At 44.0% G+C, this 23,763-nt stretch overlaps 1 protein-coding gene across 1 annotated transcript in view; it reads right to left on the bottom strand.

The window, feature by feature from the left end:
* Positions 1–23,763, bottom strand: part of ST8SIA6 (ST8 alpha-N-acetyl-neuraminide alpha-2,8-sialyltransferase 6) — an 89,774-nt gene that overhangs the window by 18,571 nt on the left and 47,440 nt on the right. The gene's annotated exons all lie outside the window — the stretch shown is intronic.

Below are 23,763 nucleotides of genomic sequence, written 5' to 3'. Positions count from 1 at the left end.
ATCAGGGAAGAATGACCCAACATTGATTCAGGCTATCAGGGGTGCATCCTTGGTTTCAAGAAGGGAGATATGCCTTTGACAGGCCAGACAGCCTCTGCTCAAAGCTGTGCAGGTGGGGCCACTTGGGGACCCATCCTTGCCTACAGAGCTTGGGGACAGGACCCCAACCCAGTGGGCCTGGAGGGCGGCGCCCAAGAGTTCAGAAGTTTGTCTTGCTAAGTGCTGTACCTGCTTGGGACCTGTCATTCTCTCCTTTCCTAGTTTCCCCTTTTGAAATGGGAATGTCTATCCTATGCCTGTCCCACCAGGGTTATTTTGAAGCACATGCCTTGTCTGGTTTGACACAACTGGAGAGGGATTCTGCTTCAGGATTAACTGTACCTCGAGCTCACTCCTATCTGATTTAGGGGATATTTAGATGAGACTTTAGACTTCAGAGTTGATGCTGGAACCAGTTAAGCCTTTGGGAGCTGTTGGGATGGAATGGATGCATTTTGCATATGAGAAGGACATGAATTTGGGGAGACTGCGCGTAATACATCATGGACAAAACATCTGTGTCTTCCCATAGACATCCTACCCGCCACATGATGGTGTTAGAAGGTGGGGCTTGTGGGAGGTGATTAGGATTAAGTGAGGTCACAAGGGTGGAGCCCTAATGATGGATTAGTGCCCTCAGAGAGTCCTCAGAGAACCTGCTTCCCCTCTCTGCTCTCCGCCCCATGAAGCACAACAAGAAGGCTCAGTCTGCAACCTCGAAGAGGGTCCTTACCAGAACTCGACCACGCTGGCCCTGATCTCAAACTTTTCAGCCTCCAGAACGGTGAGAAATCCATGCCTGCTGTTTATTAGCCCCCTAGTCTATGGAACTTTGTTATAACAACCCAAACTGACTAAGACACTAGAAAATATGATCTTTACCACGACACCTAAATTGTCCAAACTGTGTGGTTTCACATTCCACGATAGTAAATGTCCAACAAGACGAGCATGCACAAACCACACACTTGGAAAGCACCCTAGACTTTCCAGAGCACTTTCACATCCACTTATGTCATCTGATTCCCGTGACAACCAGGGAAACAGAAAAGATTATTCTCATTTCAGAGATGAGAAAACTGGAGTTGAGAGAGGTTAAATGACTTGACCGAGGCACCCAGCTTATAAATGACCCTGACCCAAGTCTCCTCTGACATTCAATTCTCTGCAGTTTACACGAGAGTATGTTATAATTGGGGGTGGGAGGTGGGGGGTAATAATCTCATTGGGAGTTTCTTCCTTCAGGACGCTTTCCATAATGGCACCACCACAACATAATGGTTCCCCCAAATAATGTTGGTAACGCCTCACTGAAAACTTGCCCATTCACAACTCAAAGGTGGCAAGAAGTTTACATATAAATACTCCAATCCTATATATAACTGAGATATTCAAGGCTCTTGTTTTACATGACATACAGGGTCCCCCAGGGAATCAAGGTTAAAGCGGTCCAGCCAACGTGCTTCCCCATGTCAAAGGGAGAAGAAATCCCCAGCTTGATGATGGTCTAATGCTTGTTGTTTCATACCTTCAGACAACTTCCTCTATACGCTCCGGTTTCAAAAAGCAAAGATTAGGGGCACCTGGTTGGCTCAGTCGTTAAGCGACAGACTCTTGGTTTCAGCTCAGATCGTGATCTCACAGCTGGTAGGATCAAGCCCCACGTCAGGCTCTGTGCTGAGTGTGGAGCCTGCCTGAGACTCTGTCTCTCTGTCTCTGCCCCCCCCACCTCAAAAATAAATAAATAAAAGGGAAAAAAAGCAAAGATTACTCCCCTCCATGCCCAGGAAAGAACCAAATGGAGTTCCAGAACTGAAAAGAATTTACATACTTTCCCACGTGCTTACTTCTCAAGAAGCAGGTTGGTCCCGAAAGAATCGGGCTTAACCCCTGTAGCCTAAACCTAAAACGACGGAGTCCGGAAAATGTGCACATCATCTCCGTATCACGTCTGGTCCAGGAGATACCCTTCTGAAAAGGGGATCTTTCTTAGAACCGCAGAAATGCTTTTTCCTTTTACACTGACGGGGCTGTTTCCTTTGTTTTTGTTTTGTTTATTTTCTGTTTTGTTTTGTTTTCCTACCCGTTTGAGGTCTCAGGTCAGAATGCTTCTTCGGTTTTAAACGGGATGCTTCCTGGATTTCCATGAAATGTTGATGAGCGCCTCAGGCGTAGAGCGTGACGGGCTGTGGAATACACTTGTGAATACTAACAACCTGACCGCCCCAGCTCGGAGCTCACAGGCATCTCTTCTGTTTATCAAACTCCCCCAAACTCCTTAATAAGATGTGGGACGGTTAGGGTGAGGCAGAGGGTACAGGCACTTGCTGAGTGTTAATAAATAGCACCCCCTTCCTCTGAGATCCATTCTCGAAGACTCTAACGAGGATCCGAGGAAAGGGAGCTTTAAAACTTAAGTGCTTGTACAACCTAATCATCCTCATCAGGTCCAAAACAGTCACATTTCTTTTCCGTCACCAAAACCACCACATGCTTGGGCCAAGCAATACACCAACTCACTGCCTCTTTCCTCGTGATGTCCCCCGCCCCCTGCTTTTTTCTTTTTGGTCTTTCTTCTGTGTCTACTCTACATTCTATAATTCATTGATTGACCACTAATAAAAACATCAAACACTTAGCGCACTCTGACTATATGCTAAATATTTCACATATATTATCTCACTAAGCCCCACAATAACCCTATAAAATAGGTAGAGTTGCCACTTATTTTACAGTGGAGGACAACCCAGGCTTGTCAGAGGTGAGGAGGTCACACATCACGTATTCATTCATACGTACTTAGCACGGGGGTAGTTACTGAGCACTGGGAGATGCCCTGTCTACACATGAATGAATAAACCCAGCACTGCCTCTGTCTTAATGGTATTTGCGATCTAGTAAGGAAGAAAATAAACAGGTTTTCAAGGATGCACGGGAAGGGTAGCAGTTTATGACACCCACCCTCAAATACGCGGCGTTGCTACGTTGATTATTTTGAGCTGCAGGCAGTTGAAAAGCAGCAAATGCAGGAAGTTTTCTTTGAATTCCCCTTATCTGCCTAAAGGAGCTTAATAGTCATAAATCCCCTGCTCAGTAGTTCCACCAACGAGGGAAGATGGGTCCTTATCACAGGAGAGGAAACGAGACATCACACGCAGACTTTGTCGTAAACTATCACACCTCCCAACCGGTCTCCTAAGAACCCTCATCTTTCCTAAAACCCACGGACTCTCCCCTAAGAGGCCTACCTGCCCCCGCTCTTTCCCCAAGAGGATGGGGTCTCAGCCTGAATTCGAAGTCCCCTCGGGGAGACACTCATCTTTCCGCGGGTGTCACCCACGGGGTCTACATGTCCATAATGTTCTATTTGTTTTTCTCATTTCTCTTTCATTACAGGGGTTTCAAATAAGAACTCAGAAGGGGAGAGGAAAATCCTTTTCCTCCCCAGAAACTGTAGAACAGTAAAGGGTAAGGCCGAGATTCAAACCCAGAACTCAAACCCTTACTATAAAGCCCCTCTCAGCCAATGCCCTACAAAGTACCATGATGTGCAATGCTCCCTACAAAGGAATTGGGGGACATTAAATAAGTAAAGTGTGCTAGTTTGAACCACCATATCTTACACTCTCATAGATTTTTCTAGAACCCTCCAGTTCATAATTGGAAGCCACTGTCAAAAAAATTAAGAGAGCGCTGTGGGCTCAAAGGGCCTTTTGTATCCTGTAACTATCGGTATCACATGACATGACATCCCGGGCCCGTCTCCACGCACCTCGTCACACTCTCGTGGCTGCACTGGGCTCTGTGTGAGTCTGGGAGTTTGTGTGTGAGCCTGTGTGTGCAGCACGGTGGTGTGGGGGCATGGGGAAGGTGGAAGAGAAAGAATAATTTGGAACTGGAGTGCCTGGGTGGCTCAGTCGGTTAAGCATCCAACTCTCGATTTTGACTCAGGTCACGAATTCACGGTTCGTGAGTTCAAGCCCTGCCTCGGACTCCGCGCCGACGGTGCTGAGCCTGCAGGGACTCTCTCTCTCCTCTCTCTGCCCCTTCAGCACTCTCTGTTACTCAAAATCAATAAATAAACTTGAAAAAAGAAAGAAGGCTTTGGTATGAGAGGTTGAGAATAAGTCATCCCTGGCACGGAAGCTTTGAGGAATGAAGAAGATTTCCAATCAGGTTTTAAATGGACTCATGATAACAGCAGCGTGTAGTGGCTTACTAAAATTCAAATGTGATGTGAACCACATAATTAAAGGAACAGAGGCCACACAAAGTGGGGAGAGATGCACCGTCCTCTGTCATGCTCAGGCGACACTCCGTGTGCTTGGGTCTGTTGTGTAAACTCTGCTTTCAAAAGCACATTGAGAAGCCAGGGCCCCTGTCTGGAGGCAGCAGGTCTGCTGGTGGAAGAACTGAAATTCGTGACAGGTTGAAAGCAAAACAAAACAAAACTAACTAACAATGTCCAGATTGGAGAAAGACAGATGCCTTCTCCAATTAACAGCTGCGTGCAAATATTATATGTATGTGTGTATATATATATATATATATATATCCAGAAGGAATTAGATTTAACTTGTGTGAGCGTAAGATCCAGAATTAGGACCCATGCACAGAACAATTGAGCACATATTCACTGGGCTCTCATCAGAGGACGGTCCTGAGGATCACACCTTACAACTCAGCGCAAATACGAGTCAAGTATGGATAGGCCCTGGCCTCTGGGACCTCACGTACATTAGGAGGGACAGACACAAAATGTAACTGGTATTTCACTGTCATTTCAGGATCATACAGGTTGACACGAGACGAGGCTATGATAAGAAGCGGAGGAAGGGCACTGCAGATAAGCCGGGGGAACAGGGAATATTGTGTGAAGGTGTTAGTACAGTGTTCAGCACACAGGAGACACAGCAGAAATATTTGTTCAATGAGTGAATGGTCTTGTGTTTGTGAGCAGGGACAACAGGGGCGGGAGGCCAGCCAGGAAGGCCCATTGGGGGTCTATGACTAGGGTTTACGTAACTAAAGATTAAAAGGGCCTCCACTGGGGCGCCTGGGTGGCGCAGTCGGTTAAGCGTCCGACTTCAGCCAGGTCACGATCTCGCGGTCCGTGAGTTCAAGCCCCGCGTCGGGCTCTGGGCTGATGGCTCAGAGCCTGGAGCCTGTTTCCCATTCTGTGTCTCCCTCTCTCTCTGCCCCTCCCCCATTCATGCTCTGTCTCTCTCTGTCCCAAAAATAAATAAACGTTGAAAAAAAAAAAAAATTTAAAAGGGCCTCCACTAAGCAAGTGACTCTAGGGTGAAAGGGCAGGGGTGGGGGAAGATGTGAGATCTATTTAATGGATGAAAAAACATGGGTGAGAGACAGACAAAGGTGGCCAGGAGAGAAGACGATGCCTCCACCAGAAATTACTGCCAAACTCAACGTCACGAAAATTTTCCCCAATGTTTTCTTCTAAGAGTGTTATAGTTTTTGTTCTTAAGTTGAGGTCTTTGATCCATTTTGTGTTAATTCTTGCATATCACGTGAGGAAGGGGTCCAACTTTATTCTATGTGTGTGGTTATTTTCTGCACCATTGTTTGAACAGTCTGTCCTTTCTCCATTGAATGGTCTTGGCAAAAATGAATTGGCCATATACGGGAGGTTTATTTCTATTCTATTCTGTTTATCTATATGGCTGTCCTGATGCCAGTAACAAAGTAAATGTGTTTTATACATGACATTTAATCCCCATAATATTCTTTTGAAGTAGACATTCTTATTTTCATTTTATAATTGAGGAAACAACCTCAGAAAAATTAATTCCCTGAAGGAATCACAGCTAGTAACTGGGAGATTAAAGATTTAAACCCATCCAATTCCAAACACTGGAAATAAAATCAAGTTCCTAGAAAGACATTTCTCCCCAGGGAATTGAACCCAGACAGTTAAAAGCACTGAAACAAAATAAACTTATAACTCTGCAAAGTTGAAACTCTTTTAAAAAGCAAAAACAAAAACAAAAACAAAAACGAAAGATAATGGCTGCACGACAGGGTGCTTCTCCAGATTTTCCAGGACGCTTGATGTTCCCCAGGGGAATTCCTTTATTCCCAAGCTTCTAAATTTTTGAAGAAGAATAGGAAACGATTTAATTAATCCAGACAATATTTTTCAGCTTTGAGTTTTTACATGAGGCCTAGCTGCAGAGGAAAGGAGAAAGACGAGAGAGAAAGAACAAAGCAAAACTGCGGGGAAACCAAGAAAATAAAAACAGACATAAAAGTGACACAGAGAGGAAGGAAACTCCGCGAAAAGCAGAGGGGACGAAGACAGAGGCAGGAGACCGTCTCTCTCTCTCTCTCTCTCTCTCTCTCTCTCTCTCTCTCTTTCTCACACACACACACAGACACACACACACACACACACATACACACACACACACACACACACACACACACACACACACACACGACCAGGACAGAGAGACCCATCAGAGAGAGAAATGCAAACATTCACGTGATCCCCAATTTCCAGATGCAGAAGCCGAGACAGACAGGCTAAGTTTCTTGTCTGAGGTCACATAACCAGGACTCCGATTTAAACCCCAGTCAACATATGTGTGCTCTTACGCACTGCTCTACACTTCCTCTAAATGTTGCCTTACGCCACACAAATCAGAGACCCACAGAGGGAGATGAGTCACTGACATAAGACCTATAGATAAAGGCTCTGACCATCATGGGAAAATACCCGCCTCTTGAGACATTTTGTAAAGTGTGAATAAGTATGCAAACTGCTGAATCTTCATGATTACATGCATAAGAGAGTAAAACAGTATCCAAATCCATCCCTTGGGGGCCAAACCAGACGGATACAGGTTAAAAGGCTGAGAGGTGGGAACTGGCATTTATTTACAGAGTCAAGGCCAAGGCTGAAGATTCTTGTCCAGGCAGGAGTTTTCTCGGGGCTGGGAGTGAAGGCAGAGCTCCTAACCCAAAGATAGGGTCTGACACTGAGAAGAACAACTATGAACAGTGAGCACTAAGAGAGTAGAGTCACGAATCAAGTTTAGTGACATGGGACAGTATTCAGGGTAAACTCAATTATTCACTCATTTGTGTGTATATTTAGTGAGCAAATGAAGCTCACAGTACTATTCTCTGTACCAGGGATATCATTTAAAAAATTTTTTAAGTTTATTTATTTATTTTGAAAGAGAGAGAGAGAGAGAGAGAGAGAGAGAGAATCCCGAGAAGGCTCCATGCTGTCAGCACTGAGCCTGATGCAGGGCTCAAACTCACCAACCGTGAGATCATGACCTGAGCCAAAACCAAGAGTCAGATGCTTAACCGGTGAGCCACCCAGGCATCCCAGGATATAATTTTTAAAAAAAGAATGAATGCCAAAGGAGAGCATGCGGTCCGATGGGAGAGAGCCGACGGCAGACAATTAGAACACGCCATCGGCCCTACACCGCGGTGGGGGAGCAGAGGTGAGGAGCTGGATTAGGCCATGCCAGGCCGGCTGCATACCCCTGATGCAGAAGAGCCTGGAAGGGTAACACTGCAGTCCAGTGGGAACTTCCTTTTGTGACAACAGGGCAGACCTTTGAGACTGACATGATGTCACTGCGACGTACGGAGTGCACCAACTAAGGTCTGGGCTCCTTCTTCACCCCCCAAGGGCTACATAAACCACAGAAACTTTCCGTGCTGCTCCGAGCGGAATAAATAATCCACTTACTTGAATCCTTAATCTTGTGTTGATGTTTTGCTGGTTCAATAATAACACAAAGTAAAAGCGAGTTTAATGGAGTCTGATTCCATATGCTCACAAACCCAAGGACCTGAGCCAGCCCTTGAACAGGAGCCCATAGGAAGGTATCCAATCCCAACCCGGGGTGCCAGGGCTCAGCACTCCTGAAGAAGCAAGGCTTAAGTGAAAAGCCAAAAGATAAGCAGAAGTCGCCAAGGCAAGAGAAAGAAACGGAGGGGCCAAGGCTGTTTGGGAAAGCGCAACGGGGAGTGTGAGAGCCCAGAGGAGAGAAAGAGCATAGAACATGCAAAATGCGGCAAGAAATTCCATCTGGCTGGGGAGACACGGTACTAGGTGGGGAACACTGCAGAACTAGATCATGAAAAATCTTAGCAGCAAGGCAAGGTAAACAATTTGGCTTTCTTCTACAGGAAAGGGCAAGGTGCTTGGGCCTTGGGTAAGACAGTGACACTAGAAGATACGGGAGAGGCTACAAAGTCATTGTTTCCAGCCACTGGGACGATCCAACAAATTCTAGAGCAACAACAGATAACCAGAACACCAGTTGAGAGACAACTAGGCAATAGTTAAAAGATAATTAGAGCAGCTATATCAGTTAGGGCTCTCCCAAGAAACAGAAGCAGTAGTCTATCAGTGTATGGATGGATGGATGGATGTAGCTAGCTATCTATCTATGTATCTATCTAAAGAAGCTTATTTTCAGGGATTGGCCCACACAATTGTGGGGCTGGCCAGTTGAAAAATCTGTAGGGCAGGAGCCAGGCTAGCCATTCAGGCAAGAGTTGATGTTGCAGTCTTGAAGCAGAATTTCTTTTCTGGGAAACCTGTTTTTGCCCTTAAGGATATCAACTGATTGAGTCAGGTCTGCCCACCTGATGGTGGGTAATCTCCTTTACCTAAAGTCAACTGATGGTAGATGTCAACCCCACGGATAAAGTACCTTCACAGAAACACCGAGATTAGCATTTGATGAAGGAGCTGGACACTAAAGCCGAGGCGAGGGGACACAGAAAAGTAACCATCTCAGTGACTCAGATCAGAGTAGGGATAGAGAACAGAGGAAAGCAGATCAGTTTGAAACACACTTGGGATGTAGAGTTGTTACAGTTTTGTGGTTGCCTGGAAATGGACTGAAGGACAAGTGTCAAGGGTTTCTGACACAGGCCAACGGGAGAAGGGGCGTGGCTTCCCTGACTCAGGGAGGGCACTGGCCTTTTCATAACAAAGTGGTGACCTTTGATCGGTTCTATTCATACTAAGGCTGGCTCATTAAGGGGAAATGGAATCACGCTGCCGCTGGAGACCTGGAGGAATAAATCTAGAAGTTAGATTGTGAAAAGGCAGGGCTGAGAAGTCTCTGAAAGGAGGAGAGACATTCAAGCACCTGGCTGCCTTCAGATGCCCTTCTGCATGAGGGCAAAGCTGTGGCCTGACTGCCCCCTTCCTGGCCCCTGCTTCTGCTCCGGGTCACATGACTGTCCCCTGCCTTTTTAAAATTATTAGGTTTAAAGTCAATTGCGAATTACGTAAGTGTGGAAAACACAAGTTCTAAAAATACGAAATCAACTGCTAAGATGAATGTTCAGATTTCTGAATATATTTTACTCTGCAGACCAAAAACTAAAAAAAAAAAAGACAGAAAAAAATCCAGGTCACTGCCCTTCATGTGCCATGCGTGAAGAGAATGTCAAGGACTCATTTATACGAAACCTTTATTGACAGAATTTATACTGCCACTTGGTCAGATATTTTGAAGGGGAGAAAAAGGGAGAGTAAGAAACCCTTTTGTTTGTTTCAGATATTGTCTGGCAACATATTTAAGATCCTGAATTAATTTTCTGAACCCTGTGAAAACAGAGTTGTATCATGATAACGGGACTCAATCTTACGCATAGGTGCACTAACATGTTATTCTGTGAAGCATCTCCTGAGGAAGTGTGTTCAGTGTAGTAGGTTTACACCACTTTCTTTCCTAAAAAGGTCTCATCATTTCATACTTTTTAACTTACTAAGCCAAAACCTAATTGTATGATTCAGTGAAAAGTGACGCACGCGTACCACAAAGGGCTCCTTCTGGGCTAAGGATGGGAGTCTCCAGTCCTGGATTGTTAGAAGGACAGGTAAGAGGCCGGTTCAGCCCACAGCCATTTAATGAGCCTGATTCAAGTGCACAAATGAGCCCTAAGTGCTCCTCGAAAGCCACCGAAGGCCAACAACCCACATCGCAGGCGCCCATCCAGGACGGGACTCGTGGCTCCCTGCGCAATCTACTGTCTCCTGCTCTTTTGACTTCAGCCCCAAACTCAGCTTCTGTTTCTGCCTGGCCTCTGGGAACTCTATACTTCTTTTCTTGCTGTTTCTGGCTTTCCTCCACGTCCTGACTTTTGGTCTCTGCCCCCAGGCGTCACACAACAGATAAAATCCTCCAGTCCTACTCTGAGCTCGACAGCCCCTACTCTGGCCCAATGGGGGGCTAAACCATCTGGAGAAAGGGCAGAATGTGGAACTCGTTGCTCTGCCTGTCATCAGGCTGATTCATTTTCGGGCAACGCACAGTCACTCCTGGTTAGACATGAGAGGACGCTACCACGTTCCTAAAGAGAGGGAGGCAAGCCACAGGCTGTGCCTACAAAAGTCCATCCTTCTCTACTGCAAATAATGCACAGAAAGATTATAACCTAGAAAGTTGAAGCTTAGTATCTCCTGCTCTGTGTGACCTACTTTCCATCAATGAAAAGATGAAAGAACGTTGAAACAGAACAAACTAAAGAGGAAATGCTGGCCCTTACCAAACGGCATGGGATAATCCGCATGAAATGCATCACAAAAGCAAAACTGAGGCTTAGAAATGTTTACATGTTTCCCTAGGCAGAGGATCGGAAGTGAAACTATCAGAGCTTTATTGCAACTCATAGACGTGCTATATTTACGACAAATGACAAAAGTTTAAACTATTTATAGTGAAATATTAATTGTAAGCTAGAAAGATGATGTTAAACTGAAAACAGTAATAGCTCTCATGTATTGAAACTTTAACATATAACAAACTCTGTATTAAATGTTTTACATATGCAATATTCATAAAAACTCCCTGAGGAAGGTATTATCTCTTACCAATCAAGAGACTGCCCAGGAGAAGTGGCTTAGCCAGGGAGTGTTAGTGATGATGTCACAAATAAATTACTCAAAGACCTCCTGTGAAAGGTGCCTTTTCTAATGGGGGGGGGGGGGGCGCGCCTGGGTAGCTCAGTGAGTTAAGGGTAGGACTCTTGGTTTCAGCTCAGGTCATGATCTCACAGTTTTTGACTCCAAGCCCTGCATCGGGCTCTGTGCTGACAGCGTGGAGCCTGTTTGGTGTTCTGTCTCCCTCTCTCTCTGCTCCTCCCTTGCTTTCTCTCTCTCTCTCTCTCTCTCTCAAAATAAATAAAAATAAATTAAAAAAAAAAAAGATATTCCAGTGGGGACTCAGCCATTTATAGGGGAGACCAAAGTGAAAATGAAATGAAAGACTATGGAAAACAAACAGGAAAGGTCAATGATAAGATGTGTGGGGCCAACCTAAGGCTGAGCCCGGGCTTTCGAGCTCAGAAACCAGGCTGTGCTTCCCAACCCCTAGTTCCTGACCCATTTTTAGAACCATCTAGAAAGACTCTTGGTTCCTCCCGATGAAAATATGCCCTGATCATTATTTTGCACTTTATAAAATACATGATGACAGATTAGCCAGGTCTATTAAGTAATCACCCACACAAAATGGAAATTCATACTAGCGATCAGTGTTTTGAAGGAGAAATTAATTACCAGACAGCAGCACTGACCTAATCAGGCTGTTCAGGGAAGGCCTTCTCGAAGAAGGGATGACTGATTTGGGATCTGAAAGATGAGCACATATTCATTCAGGGAGGTCAGGGAGGCAGAAGGGAGGGTGCTCCATAAAGGCTCCATGGCTGGAACACATAGAGTACATTTGATGAAGAAAAAGACCAATGAAAGTGGAACAATAAAGGTGTGGCGTGCAGTGAGGCTGGAGAAGTGGGTAGTGGCCCACAGCACAGGGCCTTGAGGGAGTTCGTTCAATGTTTGTTTTGAAAGCAATAAAAAAAAAAAAAAAAGCCACCAGCAGATTCCAAGTTGTTTGGGGCAGTGGTGGGAGTGGCAGAAGCCAGTTGTGACCATAGACCATTGTCTAATTTCCATTCAGAAGAATCCATCCGGCCATTGCACAGAGAATGGATGGGAAGGATACCAGCAAGGTGGATGAGGACCAGGGTGCAGGTCACTGCAATGGTCCACAGGAGAGGCAACTATGAGGCAAACAGATTGCACCCAACCACAGCCAGTCCTGGAGTGCCTGCCATGCGCCAGCAAGGATTCCCACATTCTTAGAGAGAGATTCCGAAAAGGGTGGACTGATAGGGAGAGGACGAAGGATGAGTGACACGGAAACCAAGCATGAGAATCTTCCAAGGCATAAGGAATGGTCTAAAATTTCAGAATGTTGATAAGAAGTGAGAGATCGAGCAAAATGGGAATGGAAAATGCCTTTTGGAGGAGAAAGTTTTGGTGTAAGAACGGAAGTGAAAAAGAAAATTGGGATGCCATGCTAAAATACTGTCATTTTAGAATCAACTGGCCCATGATGAATCTATGTCTCAAACGAAAGGAATAGTTTGTATCATTAAAAACACAATGATCTAAGAAGTCCAGTGATTTACAGGGTTTCTAAAGGCATTAAAGCATTCCGTTTCAGCCCCGACAGATCAGAAGAATGAAGGGCTTCAAACAGATAGTACTTCTTTTTAGCAACATGCCTGTATGTAAATTAAAATAGAGCTGTCCATGAGATTGAACTAGCTGCCCAGAGCACTGGGAAAAATTCCAGAAACCCAGAGGGCATCTGCTCTTAGTCCGTGTGATTATCAGGCTGGCATCACACTGAAAAGTAGATGGGGGTATTGATAGTGACCCCTGGTTCAGATTAATTCATGACACTAATCACACAGAGGAATTTTTTTCTCCAAATCCCTGGCTCTCTTGCAAAATGAGGAAGATGCAATGGCCTATACATTTGGAATTAGAGAATCAGACATCAGTGATCACCCTTAATGAATCCAGTTGGATACAGGACAGAGGGAATGGGGTTCAGAAAAGCCCATCCACTGATCATTCACATCTTAACATGAATTAGTACATGCCATTTCAGTAGAGATCTCTCAAAGAGAAACTGGAGTTTTAAGGAAGGATAAAGCAGAAAACATTTGGAAACATGGAAACGTGCCATTGCACAGTGCCTCTGAATCCCGGAGGCACTGGATGGAGAAATAAGAGAGAAGCAAAAAGGGGCACCTGGGTGGCTCAGTTGGTTAAGCATCAACTTCGGTTCAGGTCATGATTTCACAGCTTGTGAGTTTAAGACCCACATCCGGCTCTGTGATGATGGCTCAGAGCCTGGGGTCTGCTCCAAATTCTGTGTCTCCCTCCTTCTCTGCCCCTCCCCCGCTAGTGCTCTGTCTCTCTCTGTCAAAAATAAATAAACATTAAAAAAAGAGAGAGAGAGGGGCGCCTGGGTGGCGCAGTCGGTTAAGTGTCCGACTTCAGCCAGGTCACGATCTCGCGGTCCGTGAGTTCGAGCCCCGCGTCGGGCTCTGGGCTGATGGCTCGGAGCCTGGAGCCTGTTTCCGATTCTGTGTCTCCCTCTCTCTCTCTGCCCCTCCCCTGTTCATGCTCTGTCTCTCTCTGTCCCAAAAATAAATAAACGTTGAAAAAAAAATTTAAAAAAAGAGAGAGAGAGAGAGAGGGAGAAGCAAAAGAAGAAGCTTTACAAAGTATCCAAAAAAAGGGAAGTGGGGAAAACCCAGGCAGCTGAGACAAAGTGGAGGCTCAATGCATTTGGAAATAGATATGAAATGTACAATGAAAGAATGCTTCACCTACTTTGCCATTGTGCCGAAAGTTCATCCTAGCTCTACCCCAACCCTCTCAAAATGGTGCTTCACAACCTGGCAGGCATCGACAAATCCAACAGGCTGTGTGATCCAGTGTTCAATATGGAATCAATACAAGTTTCAGGCTAAGGAAGAGAGTAAATGAAGACAAAATTCAACCAGCAACTCAGATGATTGAGTTTTTCTCTTATTAGCTAACACGTGTGCACTAATACTTTGATGCTTATGAAAGATCAGCCCATGTATTTGAGTAGCAATGTTGAGACACTGGAGAAATGTCTGTACACTGGGACATCGGTACCAGGGTTAGAACAAAGTAAGGGACCAATGAGGACACTGCGAGCAGTGTAAGCAGGGTTTGAAAGGCTAGGCAGCCTGAAAGGAGGCTTATCTGACACAGCTTCATAAAGCAATATACTTAATACTGAGTACAACTTGAGAGATAAATTTCCAAGTGAAATTTAAAAGATCAGTAAACCTCATGTGGGTCTGATGCATTTTCACGGCAAACTTTATATTCTGAAAACTAAGACAGGAAGGACTCCCTAAATGCACAAGAGCCAGTCGCTATTATTAAATACGGCAGGTGTAATGACACAGTGTGGTTTTTGTGGCTTCTCTAAATGCACGGGCATGCTGTATGGTGTGACAAATAGAAGATGATGTGACAGGATATTAACAGATAAAAATGTTCCCGATGCAGAGGGAACGAGGAAACGGAGCTTTTTCAATCTGACAACTGACCCAAAACACCTCTCACAAAGTGCACACATCTTCTTACATTGAAAAAAAAGTAAAATGTGTGTTTCTTTGAGCTGTCATCACAGTCACCCTGTATGAATCATAAACAGCACACATTTAAGGGGTATGAGGACGAGGGGAACGGTGACTCGGAAAAATGAACATGGTCTTGTATAATCAAAAGCACCCCCTACCAGAGATGATTCCTGCTTCTCTCCAAGAAATCTGTGCTATAAAACAAAATGCCTGGGACATAATAATGTTCAGTAAATGTTAATTAAATGGGGGAAAAAAAAGTGTAAGCTCTCATGAAATACTAACCAAAATCAAACCATAAGCATGCTTTTGGAGGAATATTTCAGAAACTTGCTGGAAGCTTCGTTGGTTAAACGAAGTCTGGTTGCTCAGTTCTATGATTTCTCGAAACACATTGATGAGCTTATCTGTCTGTTTATCCACAGAATTTCTGTCCTTTCACAGAGCTAACTCATTAAATGACACTGTTTTGGTCACGTAATTGTCATGTACTAAGAAAATATTAACATTTGTGATATAAGGTATGTAAATTAACAGCGTTGCTCCAGTTTTTCCAAGGAACTTTTCTAAGGAAAAGCAGCACACTGGCTGATGTTTTATAAAACTCAATCAATGTACCGATACAACAATGCAACCTTTTCTTATAAATCCTGCACAAGGAAAGCAAAGCAGTAACTTTCAAGAAAATTTAATCTAATCAAACCGGAGTGGATAATTCCATTTTTAATAAAATTGCTACCATGTGACAGATCTCTGTAACAAAGTAATCAGGTACAAAAATACCTGTTTTACAAGTCATCTGAAAGGTATCTCATTGGCATGAGTCTTCAAAAAAACGTGTGCATTTACGTAATAGCACTCTTCTCTGCCACTGAGTTTTCAGCAAACATGTGACTGATAACGTTCAGTCATTGTGGATGCAAACTCACAGCCATGAAACCCAGGGACGTTTAAAGAAATCAAAGGGTATTACAGGATCCAGAAGAAACCGAAAACAAAATATTAGTAAATGACACCATGAGTGTTTGTGGGGGTAAAAAGGACAGTCAAGTGAAAATCGAGCCCTGTTCCTTTGCGTACCTATTAGTTTTCCATAATTGATTACACAAATGAATACAGTTCTTTTAAGTAAGAAGACAATTCATGAAAGCTAATTCGGTAATTACCATGCAAGTTCCTAGGGAATCCAAGACTAATTATTGAAGCTCAGAGATCTTCTGCTGGGAACAAACCTGCTTACCAGAAGTTCCCAGAGCTTTGCAAAGGAGTTTTCGAGGGTCACCTAAAGGAACTGGAGAAAGAAATGTAGGGAGCACTTCATATCATGTTTAATTTAAATTTGAGGACCTTGGTATTGAAAGGGCGGGCCTACGCCGGCCGACTCCATCTTGTTCTGTGTCCTTCACCTAGACCACGCCTCCTCCCCTTGAGTAACCTCCCTCTCACCCATTCAAACTTCCTGATCAAAACACGCCCAGCGACCTGCATAACAGGACTCTGACCCTTCCCCAGCCAATCGGCCGAGGCCACGCCCCTTCCCCAGCCAATCGGCTGCCCCTAGACCCCTATAAAACCTTTGTGCTTTTGAAACTCGCTCTCTCTCCCTGGTATCTCACCGCTGCGTCGGTGCAGGTAGGGGATTGAGCTCGAACTAGCTCGAATAAAGGCTCTTTTGCTTTTTTGCATCGGACTCGGCTCCCTGGTGGTCTTTGGGGATCACGAATTCTGGGCATAACAGTATGATTCTCAAATAATCTGAGTATCCTGCTGAAGCAGATGATTATCCATCCATCAGTTTCTAAAAATATGAGGGAGAGAATGCAAAGAGTAAGAATTCCTCAAACTGAAACCCAGGTTCGATTTTCTGCAAATCTATTATATGTGTTATCAGCTCCTGCTTGGGGCGGGGGGTGGGGGAACTGCAGTGGGTCATAGGAGACTCCATTGACTTTAAGAGCAGAAAGCAGGGGCGCCTGGGTGGCTCAGCCAGTTAAGCGTCCGACTTAAGCTCAGGTCAGGTCTCGTGGCTTTTGAGTTCGAGGCTCGCATCAGGCTCTGTGCTGACAGCCCCGAGCCTGGATCCTGCTTCAGATTCTGTGTTTCCCTCTCTCTCTCTGCTCCTCCCCTGCTCATGCTCTGTCTCTGTCTCTCAAAAATAAATAAATGTGCTGGAAGTTCTAGCATCAGCAATCAGACAACAAAAGGAAATCAAAGGCATCAAAATTGGCAAAGATGAAGTCAAGCTTTTACTTTTGGCAGATGACACGATATTATACACGAAAAACCCAATAGACTCCACCAAAAGTCTGCTAGAACTGATACATGAATTCAGCAAAGTTGCAGGATACAAAATCAACATACAGAAATCAGTTGCATTCTTATACACTGATAATGAAGCAACAGAAAGACAAATAAAGAAACTGATCCCATTCACAATTGCACCAAGAATCATAAAATACCTAGGAATAAACCTAACCAAAGATGTAAAAGATCTTTATGCTGAAAACTATAGAAAGCTTATCAAGGAAATTGAAGAAGACACAAAGAAATGGGAAAACATTCCTTGTTCATGAATTGGAAGAACAGTTAAAATGTCAATACTACCCAAAGCAGTCTACACATTCAATGCAATCCCAATCAAAATTGCACCAGCATTCTTCTCAAAGCTAGAACAAGCAATCCTAAAATTTGTATGGAACCACAAAAGACCCCGAATAGCCAAAGTAATATTGAAAAATAAACCAAAGCAGGAGGCATCACAGTCCCAGACTTTAGCCTCTACTACAAAGCTGTTTCATCAAGACAGCATGGTATTGGCACAAAAACAGACACATAGACCAATGGAATAGAATAGAGACTCCAGAATTGGACCCACAAAGGCATGGCCAACTAATCTTTGACAAAGCAGGAAAGAATATCCAATGGAAAAAAGTCTCTTTAACAAATGGTGCTGGGAAAACTGGACAGCAACATGCAGAAGGATGAAACTAGACCACTTTCTTACACCATTCACAAAAATAAACTCAAAATGGATGAAGGACCTGAATGTGAGACAGGAAACCATCAAAACCCTACAGGAGAAAGCAGGAAGAAACCTCTCTGACCTCAGTCACAGCAGTTTCTTACTTGATACATCTCCGAAGGCAAGGGAATTAAAAGCAAAAATGAACTATTGAGACCTCATGAAAATAAAAAGCTTCTGCACTGCAAAGGAAGCAATCAACAAAACTAAAAGGCAACCGACGGAATGGGAAAAGATATTTGCAAATGACATATTGGACAAAGGGCTACTATCCAAAATCTATAAAGAACTCACCAAACTCCACACCCGAAAAAAAAATAATCCAGGGAAGAAATGGGCAGAAGACATGAATAGACACTTCTCTAAAGAAGACATCCAGATGGCCAACAGACACATGAAAAGATGCTCAATGTCACTCCTCATCAGGGAAATACAAATCAAAACCACACTGAGATACCACCTCATGCCGGTCAGATTGGCTACAATGAACAAATCAGAAGACTATAGATGCTGGCAAGGATGTGGAGAAACGGGAACCCTCTTGCGCTGTTGGTGGGAATGCAAACTGGTGCAGCCACTCTGGAAAACAGTGCGGGGGTTCCTCAAAAATTAAAAATAGATCTACCCTATGACCCAGCAATAGCGCTGCTAGGAATTTACCCAAGGGATAAAGGAGTGCTGATGCACAGGGGCGCTTGTACCCCAATGTTTATAGCACCACTTTCAACAATAGACAAATTATGTCCACAAACTGATGAATGGATAAAGAAACTGTGGTTTATATACACAACGGAATACTACTTGGCAATGAGAAGGAATGAAATATGGCCTTTTGTAGCCACGTGGATGGAACTGGAGAGTGTGATGCTAAGTGAAATAAGTCAGGAAGAGAAAGACAGATACCATATGTTTTCACTCTTATGTGGATCCTGAGAAACTTAACAGAAAATCATGGGGGAAGTGAAGGAAAAAAAAAAATTAGAGAGGGAGGGAGGCAAACCATAAGAGACTCTTAAAAACTGAGAATAAACTGAGAGTTGATGGCAGGTGGCGGGGGGGCAAAGTGGGTGATGGGCACTGAGGAGGGCACCTGTTGGGATGAGCGCTGGGTGTTGTATGAAAACCAATTTGACAATAAATTTCATATTAAAAAAATAATAAGTAAGTAAATAAATAAATAAATAAATAAATGTTAAAACAATTTTAAAAACTTAAAAGCAGAAGGCAGACAGCTCAACATTCTTCACTTTGTGCAGCTCTATGTAAATTAAATGAGATGGCAAGAGAAAAACAGAAGGTAGGACACCTTCGACTCTTGCTTATTAAATCCCTCTTTAGGGTCAACTGGGATCTCACAGAAACGCCATTCATAACTGAAATGGAGGATGTCCAGAGGACAGGGAGGGATAAATCTGCAGTAGGGCCGTGGGGGGACTTGCGGTAATCACACTTACAGGAAGACGAAACAAGCAATAAAACCCCCAAGTCTGAAATGAGTCTGAAAAGAGTCTCTTGTAGGCAGCACATAGGTGGGTCTTTCTCTGTCTGTTCCATCACCCTATGCCTCTTGATTGGGGCATTTACATTCAAGGTAATTATTGAAACACAAGGTATGTGTTTATTGCCATTCTGTTACTTGTTTTATGGTTAGCTTTCTTTAGTGATAGACTTGTACTCCTTTCTCTTTATTTTTTGCATATTTGTTACTCATTTTTGATTTGGGCTTACCATTTGGCTCGTGTGTAACATGTTCTGTACATAGCAGTCTGGATTAAGGTGATGGTCACTTATGTTTGAACCCACCCTTTACTCCTCTCTCCTCACATTTTAAGTATTGGGTGTTCAGATTTACATCCTTTTATCATCCCTTGACTGATTTTTACGGATACAGTTGTTCTTACTGTTTTCATGCCTCCTACTTCCCTCTTTCCTTCCCACTCAAAGAGTCCCCTTTAATATTTCTTGTAGGGCTCGTTAATGGTCATGAATTCCTTTAACTTTTATTTGTCTAGGAAACTCTTTATCTCTCCTTCTGTTCTGAATGACAGCATTGCTGGATGGAATATTCATGGCTGCAGATTTTTTCCTGTCGGCACTTCGAATACACCCTGCCACTCCCTACCAGAAAGGGCCACGTTTCTTACACGAGCCAGCTTTACACTACACTGACCTTTCTTCTTCAGGAGAGTCCAATTTCGCTTAACATTTACACGAAAGAGATGTCTTCTGCATCTGGCTGTCTCAGCGTCTGCTCAAACACAGCCTGCTCACTATGGCATTGTCTTCTCAAAAGCGATCTCCCTCTGAAATCTTTCTGCTTTGCACTAGCATGGCTATTATCCCAATCAAACGGTCTCAACATTTCACATTTGTCTTCAATTGTCTTTTGCTTCCTCGATTTGAAACCCAGGAATCAATAAGCAAGCAAGTCCTGCCAATTTTTCTGTCATGTCTACTGCACCCATTTACTGGGTTCCCTCTTTGCGATGGGCACTGGGGACACAAAAGCTAAATAAGGCACACCACGCTGCCAAAGAGACCGCTGTCGAGCGTCCCTTCCTTGAGAGTTTTATAACCACCACTGATGTTCTAGATGTGCATCATCCTACAGCCAGCCCCTGACAATGGTATGGCTTTCTTCCTTCAGTCTATTCGCTCGCTCCTGAGACTCCAATTCACATGACATTTTTCTGAGCAGATTCTTTCCTTAAAATAATAAATTCAGCGTGTGATACCCTTGCTAAGGATACCTCCACGGGGTTCTGGGGTGTCTACAGGAAGTGTGTGGGCTCTACTCAGATCATCAGAGCTGTGTGTGTTTACTGCAGGTTTCCCTTTATCCCAAGTACCCTTTAGTTTTGATTTCTTTTAATGTGTATTTATTTTTGAAGGTGGGGAGGGGCAGAGAGAGGGGGGGACAGAGGATCCGAAGCACTGACAGCAGCAAGCTCAATGCGGGGCTTGAACTCACAAACTGTGAGATCATGACCTGAGCTGAAGTCGGATGCTTAACCCACTGAGCCACCCAGGCGTCCCTCCCAAGTACCCCTTTAGTACAATTCTCTGCTCCAGTGAAGCTGGTCCTGAAACTGACTGATGTTTACTCCTGGTCTCAGGACCCCTCCCCTTTCTATTCGTCCTCCAAGTCACGGCTCAAGTCCTGTCTCTTTCTGCAAATGTTTCAAGGAATTATATCCACACCGACTGTGCATGGATATATTACGGAATTTGTATAAATCACTCATTTAGTATTCCTACTTTTATTTTTTATCTTTCCGAACTGACCACAATTTCTTGTGTTTTTCTTGTGCACTTTCATGTGTCCATTCATCTGAAATGTGTTTATTGAGGTCCTACTTTGTGCCCTGCACTGAACCACGCTGAGGGGGTCTACTGAGCTTTAGATAGCAAACCCTAAACAGATATTGGCTGATTAGCAAAATGCATCCCTCCTGCTAGTAAGTGGCATATTTATTTAAGGAAAATAACACTTAGGCATGCCTGGGTGGCTCAGTCAGTTAAGCGTCAACTCTTCATTTTGGCTCAGGTCATGATCTCATGGTTTGTGAGTTTGAGCCCTCCATCTGGCTCTGTGCTAACAATGTGGAGCCTGTTTGAGATTCTCTATTTTTTTCTCTTTGCCCCTCCCTGGCTCGTTCTCTCTTTCTCTTTCCCTTCCTTTCCCCAAAATAAAATAAACCTTAAACAAAAAGAAAAAGAAAAGGAAAATAACTCTTAAAAACTATCTTATTTTTAGACCACGTGGCCAGAGAAGTCCCATGATTTCCCAACAGCCCCTTCGTGTCAACAGTTGGGAGTTTCAACAATCAGGCTGGAGGTGAATTTAGAATATATTCATTTGCTCATATTCATCATAATTGAATGCACCTTTTAGAATCCCTTTTAAAATTACGGTATCACCTTTCTAAGGGTCACATTTCACTTTTTTTCAATTTGGTGTAAAATGCTCACGTAAAGCAAATGGGCAATTGTCCATCGTTAATAAAAGGAGGTGTTTCTACACTACCGGTTTAACAAATAAGCCCGAAACTCCCCAGATTTGGCCAGCTGTATTAGCAAAACTTTCGGAAAGTGGGCAGCTTATTATTACTTAATTGCACAGACTTCTGTTGAGGGTGTGCATAATTTAGTTTATAAATATGCCCATAAAAAGAACATTACAATATGATAAATATTCAAGCAGATAAATAAATGTCACTGTGACTCTTCTCTCCCATGACAACAAACAGTAAGTGTTATAGTCCCAGCTGTTTACGTAAATTGGTCCTGGAGGGATAGACAGGCCGTGGGGAGTCATCACGGTTACTGATGTGCTTTTTATACTAAGACGGTACTAAGGGGGAAATGGTCATTCTGTCTGCATTTCCTCTATTTCCACAGCTTCTATTGGCATCATTTGCAGCAGTGACTCTCAAGCGGCTTTGGATTGGAAGACTCTTGATTTTTAGCATAAAAAAAAAAAAAAGAAAAAGCAAGAAAAAAGGAAAAAAAAAGAAAAAAAACCTTTGAAGAGAATTACTTTTTTAATTGGGCTAGATGTGTGAAAATTTGCACAGATTATTTAAGGCCCAGAATGAGGCTACCTTCTTCTAGAGAGGACTTGCTTTGGTTTCTATCAGACATCTGGGCTTAGGGTAGATCCAAATCCAATCGAGGGCGGAAATGATTCAAATCTGGGCTTCGCTCCTTTAGAGGACTGGTCTTTTCTACGGACTGTCAGAAGCTCGGCCCAGCTTCTCTGCCGGTCAGCCATGCTCTCGCTTTTGCATTCAGCAAGTTTCTTGTGAGGAAAAGTGGCCTCAAACGCAGGGCTCACCTCCCTTGGCTTCCTTCTTCTTCTGGATTTTAGTTCTGACAATTCTCCCTGTCTTGGTAGCTCACCAGTGCCCTCAAACAGCGCGCTTTGTTTAGAATACTTTGTTTTCCTTGCATTATCCGTGGGAGGTTCAAGCGAAGGCAATGTCACAGCTGGAAGGAGAAGTTCCTCTCCCCCCCTGCTTTGTGACCGGTGTCACTTCTCATCAGTTTCTCCAGCTGACCATTTTGGACTAATCTTTAATACCTCAATACCTCAATATCTCCCTCTTCCTTTTTTGTCTCTTCTGCACAGGTAGAAAAGTCTCTCTAAACCAGACTCTTCTGCCACTCATTGACCCTGTGATCATTTAAGTTACAACTGTCCAGGTTAACTTTCTATCTGGTCTCCTGGTCACGGGAATCTCTCAAGTCTAGTCTTGAGTAAGACTGTGTCCTAGTCCGTTTCAGCTGCCATAGCAGACCAGTATCCGCTGGATGTGTTATAAACAACAGAAGTGTATTTTCAGAGTTCTGCAGGCTGGGAAATCCAAGGTCAAGGTGCCGGCAGATTGAGAGCCCACTTTCTGGTTCTTAGATGGCCATCTTCTTGCCGTGTCCACACATAGTGGAAGGGGCATAAGGGCAGGCTGAGACCTCTTATAAGGTCATTAGTCCCATTCATGAGGGCTCAACCCTCAGAACCTAATCATATCCCAAAGGCTCCACTTCCAAATACCATCACGTGGGGAATTAGGCTTTCAATTTATGACTTTTGAGGGGACACGTTCATTCTATATCAGACTATGTAGCATAAAATATCCTGGAAACTAAATACAGAAGAATCCCTTTATCTAGCCCCTCGCCCTGAAATGTCAGTTAGGAAAGATGCTTAATGGTATCCTACAGGAAGTCAATGACATCCAGGAGTCTACCCAACAGAGGGAAAATATTCACTCACTCTGAGCTCTAACACAATCAAGAAGTTACTCTTTCATGCAGTGGAGCTGGCCACAACCCCTCTCAGACTGGCAGCAGAATAAAAGGCAGTTGGTCCAATGACCTGGGCATAAAGTGACTGAAGGTGGGACAGGCTGAACCACAGGGCTGTGTAAGTAAAGAGAGCTGCCTTCCCACAGAAAGCAAGCCAAGGAGCAGAAACTTCTTAAGAGAATCTCCGGGGAGGGGCACCTGGGTGGCTTAGTCAGTTAAGTGTCTGACTTGGGCTCAGGTCATGATTTCATGGTTCGTGGGTTTGAGCCCCGCACTGGGCTCTGTGCTGACAGCTCGGAGCCTGGATCCTGCTTCATATTCTGTGTCTCCCTCTCTCTCTGCCTGCCCTTGTCCTGCACACAAACACACACACACACACACACACACACACACACACACACACACACACA

The sequence above is a fragment of the Herpailurus yagouaroundi genome, unplaced genomic scaffold (genome assembly GCF_014898765.1).
Source record: "Herpailurus yagouaroundi ecotype Mexico unplaced genomic scaffold, PumYag 203, whole genome shotgun sequence".
Lineage (NCBI taxonomy): Eukaryota > Metazoa > Chordata > Mammalia > Carnivora > Felidae > Herpailurus > Herpailurus yagouaroundi.
The sequence above is the reverse complement of the archived record's forward strand: the minus strand, read 5'-3'. Positions and strand labels throughout refer to the sequence as shown.